We start from the raw sequence: 6,051 nt of genomic DNA, 5'->3' as shown, positions 1-6,051 counted from the left end.
CTAGCAATCCATGACATAATCCCAAGCATTTTTTGCGCAGTTAGTGATTTACATTTAACCTTCACATTCTTGTTTAGGTGAAAGATGCACAACAAATTTGTGCATTCAGGGAATACATCTTTCACTGCATTCATCAATGCTTGGTCTCTGTCAGTGACAATAACTCCAGAGAGGGCATCACACTTTAAAACAAGGCCTCAAAAGCGTTGTAAAGCCCATACCAAATTATTAACGCGTTCACCCTCCACATATGCAAAACCGGTAGGAAATGTCATCCCAGTCGGTGTCATCCCAACAAAATCGAGCAATGGGAGTCTATATCGGTTTGTTTTGTAGGTGTTGTCTATCAAAAACACCAAATTGCATGCGTTGACTAACTTCACTGAATCAGGGTGACACCAAAAGATATCACGAACCACGTCTTCATCCTTTATTCTGTGCCAATAAATATATTGATCATGTTCAAGAAGCTTCATCAGATGTTGCATTTCAAGATCGCTTCCTCTTATGGAAGAACGGAATGCACTTCTTGCATTGTATATCTGTTTAATAGTCGTACAAATATTGGCATTGTGTTCCTTCAGAGTTAGCAGAATGTTTCTTGGCTTCACCATGGACTTCGTCATATCAGCAATAAGTGTCTTTTCAGCTTTAGTCAATCGCCCCGCATATGGATGTCCAACTAATGACTTGGCCAATTCATGATTATGCACTCCACAAATCAACTTCACCATCCAGCCTTCTCCTCCAGCCACTGGCTTGCAACGAAGCTTGAAGGGACACCCACATTTCCTAGTCCCAGTGTCTCTTCTGATAAATTCTTTTTTCCTACACTTATACTCGTCACTCCTTTCACAACCAATTAACACAAACGTACTTCTTCCTCTACTACCTGTGTTTGTGTCCGACCTTAAAATCACCGCCACAAATCCATTCTCGGCACTCAAACACCTACAAAAACCACATAATTTAAGTTTTCTACCAATATTCATTTTATTAAATATGTGACAAGCATTAACATTATAACCTGAGAAGTCTTGAATGCTTCCGAACAATCAACATGTGGTTCATTCGCACCACATGATTCTGCATTTTCATAATCCATGTCCGCTCGTTCAGACATTATTTCATACATCCACTCATCTTCATCCATCTAACCAAATCAAACAAAAAATGACGATACAAAAAAATTAGTAATTTAAAATAAAAAAGGAAAATTAATGGAAAAACAGATGCAAAAATGCAAAAACAGATGCAAAAACAGCAAATACCAAAAATAATACACATACGGATCAAGTTGATCCGGAACTTACGAATCAACGTGATCCGGAAGAATTTTACGGATCAACTTGATTCGGAAGCCATCTGTACGTCCGCGACGCACAAACGCCATCTGCGTACCTTGTTTGCCGCCACCGACCACCGCAAAGCTTCACGCCGGAAACTTCACCTTCACCGCTGCACTCAACCTTGCTACCCCCACGAACCAAAGACAATGCTGTAGGAAAAAGTGGAAAACGAGAAGAAAGCTCTTTGAAAATGGAGTAAGAAGCTGTTCCGGAAAAAAAATTGGCATTTTAAGGAATAAAGTTGATAGGGGCAATTTTGGCATTTTATATTTTTGCTGGGTGCACCAGCAAAAATGTTGGGTGCACTAGCAAAAATGCTGGGTGCACCTAGCAACACTCCTACCTGACTCAAATTTTTTTGGGGTCATTGATTTAAACTTGAATCCAATCCAATCAAAACTCATAAATTGAGAACAAAATCTGGTCAACCTGACCTATTATCGTAATGGCACATGTTATTTACACTCCTTATTTTTTTCTAGTGCACCCCATCCCTTCTCTTTAGCTTTTAATTATCCATTATATCCTTTTTTCTTAAATCGGTACACTCCTTGGAATCAAATAAAGTTGTGACGAGATAAAACAAAAAAAAAAAAACACTAGAACCATATCATATAATTCCAAAAATACATTTTCAGAATTGGTATACATTATTTTGGAAAGACATTTCTGGTAGTAATAAAACATAGACTTAAATACAATTATGTTCCTTATTTTGTTCAATCTGTAATTTTAGTCCCTCCATTTTAAAATTGAGACATTTGGTTCTTCTATTTTAAAAATTCATGATTTTGGTCTTTTCATTTAAAAATAGAGACATTTAGTCCTTCTATTTTAGAAAATTTGTAATTTTGGTCAAATTCTCAATTTTTTCTATGTTTTATTTCTTTTGTTTTTGCTTAATTGAATCCTAAATCTAACATATTCATTTAAGATATAATCAAGAAATGATTTAATTACAAATTAAAAAATAAAAGAAATAAATGTAGACAAAATTAAATATTAAACCAAAATTGTGGATTTTCTAAAATATAAAGACCAAAATTGTGGGTTTCTAAAATATAGGAACCAAATGTTTGTATTTTGAAATAGATGAACAAATTAAATTTTTTAAAATAAGAGAATCAAATGTCTCAATTTTAAATTAAAAAGATCAAAATTACGGATTAAGTAAAATAGTGAGACCAAAATTACATGCAACTCTAAAACATACCTTAACAAATGCGCTTAAGGAGTCCGTACAATTGTTGACCTGCGCACGCTTATTTAAATGTAGTAGACCTGAAGTTGAGAGACATGTGTGGAACACTGTAATTAAGAGGCTGAAAATGCATGTTCAAAATTGGCAATGGACAAAACAATTTGAGAAATTATTGTCAAATGCTTTGTTTTGCAATTACGGTGTGTAATAGGTAAAGTTAGTGATTAACATACCTTAAAATACAATGACACATGAAAAAAAAAATTGATGGGAAACACAATATTATACATGGGATGAAGATGAAGCTCAAAATTAGAATTTAAAGAACAATAAAAATAGGATAAAAACAATATTTTAGGTGCAGTTCAAGATTAGGGTTTAAGTAATAATAAAGAGAATAAAAGTAACATTTTAAAGACTAACCAACATGAGGAGTTTAAGATAAGGGTTTAAAAGGGTAAATCCGGTAGAAAAATATAAAAAGAGAATATAAGAGTGTATGTAGGGAAAAGGGAGACGTAAATAGAAGGTGCCTACCGTATTTCAATCTCAAAATTTTTCAATACTAAATCTTAGAGTAAAATGAACATAAAACTTCATATTAAGGTATATCATACATTTCAAAATAAACTTCATTAAAAAATACATTTCAAAATAAAAAATATCATAATAAATATTATATTATACAAAATATTATCCATTAGTTAAAAAAATTATTAATAACATATATTTGTTGAAAAAAATTAGTCTTTTTAAAAGAATACAAAACATTGGATCGAGTTGGGATAATTTAAAACAAATCTTTAAAATCCAAATCCGTCGAAATTAACTTTAGAATAGACTCGGTTAGAGGATAAATCGAATATTGCTCACCCCTAAAAATATAAATGCTTTGGTTTTTATTATAAGATCCAAAGTAAAAGTGTAATTTAATTTTTATTATAAGATCTATTTATTACATCAATTATTTTTTTTTAAAAAATATTCTTAATTAAAGTCAATTCTAAAATGATGTGACAATCAGTAAAACATGACTCATTGATGTTTACTAGTTTTGTTCACAAGATAGTTTCAGAAAATAATATTAATTTATGATAAATTTAATGTTCTTGATTAAATTAATCAATTTTTTAATTCTTATGAAGTAGTTAATTGAACCTTATAATAAGAACAAAAGGAAGTATCATATTCTTTCATTCCAATACTTCGATCCATAGTTTTTTTTTTTAAAAATATAGGTGGATCGAAAACTCATAGTATAATAGAAATATTTGGTTAGATATCAGTATGTCATTGACTCAAATTGACTTGACTTAACTCAATTTGACCTAGTAAATTTTATGGTTAATTCCAAACTAGAAAGAACAATCGAATCAATTTATCTCAATTACGAAAACAAAAAATATAATAAAATATAAAATGATTATTGTCAATCCTCGTGAAAGCAAACAACACGTGCACATAGATGCATAATTCGAAAAATAACAAAGAGTGTGTTTGGATGAGAGAATTTAAAATTTTGAGAAATTTTAAATTATAATAATTTCAAATACTTCAATTGAAATTCTTTTATTTTCAAAATTTTGTGTTTGGATAAAAAAAAATTAAAATTGTCAGGTGAAAGAAAATGAATTCAAAGAGAAGAGAAGATATGTTTGGTGTGCTTCCAAAAAGAAGAACACTAATGCAGCATGGGGAGTCGCAGGGGAACCAGGACATGGCGGCTTACACCACCACACCCGACTACAACATTCCGTCAACGACGCAAGACACGACCTAGGCTCTTCGCACTGACGAGCACCCCCGACATGTGATGGACAGCGACGACTGCTTCCCTGACTGAGGGGTGTAGTTCTACGTGTCCCCCTACGCCCGCACCCAATCGACACTCCGCAAGTTCAGACATTGTTTCTTGAAGAAGATGATCATCGGTGTGAGAGAAAAGTTGTGAGTTCAAAAACGGGATTTCAGGAACTTTCAGGTGGAAGAGAGGATGCAGATTATAAAGAAAATACGTGAGCATTTTGGAAGGTTATTCTATCAAGAAGAAAATTTCAATTTTTCACCTATTAGAAGGAAGTTAAAATTCTATATTTTTAAAATTAAAAAATTTAAATTGTTCATAAAAAACATCCAAACAATGAATTTTAGATTAAAGAAATTTAAATTCTCTAATAAATTACTTTTCTCAGTTAAAATTTTCTATCCAAACACAATCTAAAACAATTTGATCAAAGAGATATATTCAAAGCAGCCACTGTCCTCTTCGTTGGTTCCAGTTGGAATAATGGGTTTGGGCCAATTGGTAGGATAAAGGAGATAAATTGAAGGCTTTTGCTTTTTGCACTTCCTTTTATTCTAATACACTTTTTTTTTCTTCTTCTCAAATACACCCTTGAAAATACACTCCCATTTGCACACACCCATTTACATCTTCAGAAATTGCTCAAGTCCGCATTTTAGAAGTGCCATCGGTTGCATACCCGCTACAATCTCTCAATTCATTGGTACCGAATATTTAATTTTGTCTATCCTATATTACAATTTCAAAGAGTATTTAATAATTAAATAACAATTTGATCCCTATAAAATATCCTATTTTTGGTTTAAATTCTTTAGATTTTTTTAATTTGTTTTAGTTTTTATAATTTTTTTATTTTAGTCTTAACTGTTAACTGATATTATTAATTGATGACATAACTGAAATGATGACATAAACACTAATTTCTATATTTTATAATCAGAAAAATCTGGCTAGGCTGCATAGACAAGTCATTAGTTCATATGTATATATAATATATGGGTGAAACAGTGAAAGGAATTCAAATAGAAAAAAATAAAATTCAGGGGCCCATCATGAGTATGAGCAGATTTATCTTTGATATCAATGAGGCTCATGCGATAGTGACGTATAATTATTAGATTTTCCATCAACTAGTCTGATGATGTCCACAATTAATTTGATTATGTCATCAACTGTTATGAATAAATAAATATGTAAAAGTATAGTTCACAAAAAAAAAATTAATGAACTGACATTGTAAGTCATTAGTTAAAGTTGATATTGTCACTTCACATAAAAAAAGAGTTAAATCTCTAATTTATTATTTAAGTTTAATTTAATTCTTTAATATTTTTAGTTTAATTTAGTTTTTTAATTTTTAAAATTAACTCAGTTGGGTTCTTTGATTTTTAAAATTGATTTATTTTTTTAAATGTGTATTTTGTGATAGTTTTAAAATCAGGTAATAATGGTTTTAAACTTTTAAAAAATGTGATTTCTTATCATTTAGATTAAAGAATCAAATTGAATCAATTTAGATAAATTTATATATCAAATTGGTTCATGAATCAATCCATTCAAACTATATGTAGCTCAAGCTTGACTCATTTATTTAACAAGCTCAACTTTAAACTCAAGAGTTTAACTCATTTGGTCCACAAACCAAGTTCAACAAGTCACTTGTCAAATTAAGTCTCAAATTATGTTCAAGTTGGTTC

The sequence above is a fragment of the Glycine max genome, chromosome 19, assembly GCF_000004515.6.
Source record: "Glycine max cultivar Williams 82 chromosome 19, Glycine_max_v4.0, whole genome shotgun sequence".
Lineage (NCBI taxonomy): Eukaryota > Viridiplantae > Streptophyta > Magnoliopsida > Fabales > Fabaceae > Glycine > Glycine max.
This window is presented reverse-complemented; position numbering follows the sequence as displayed.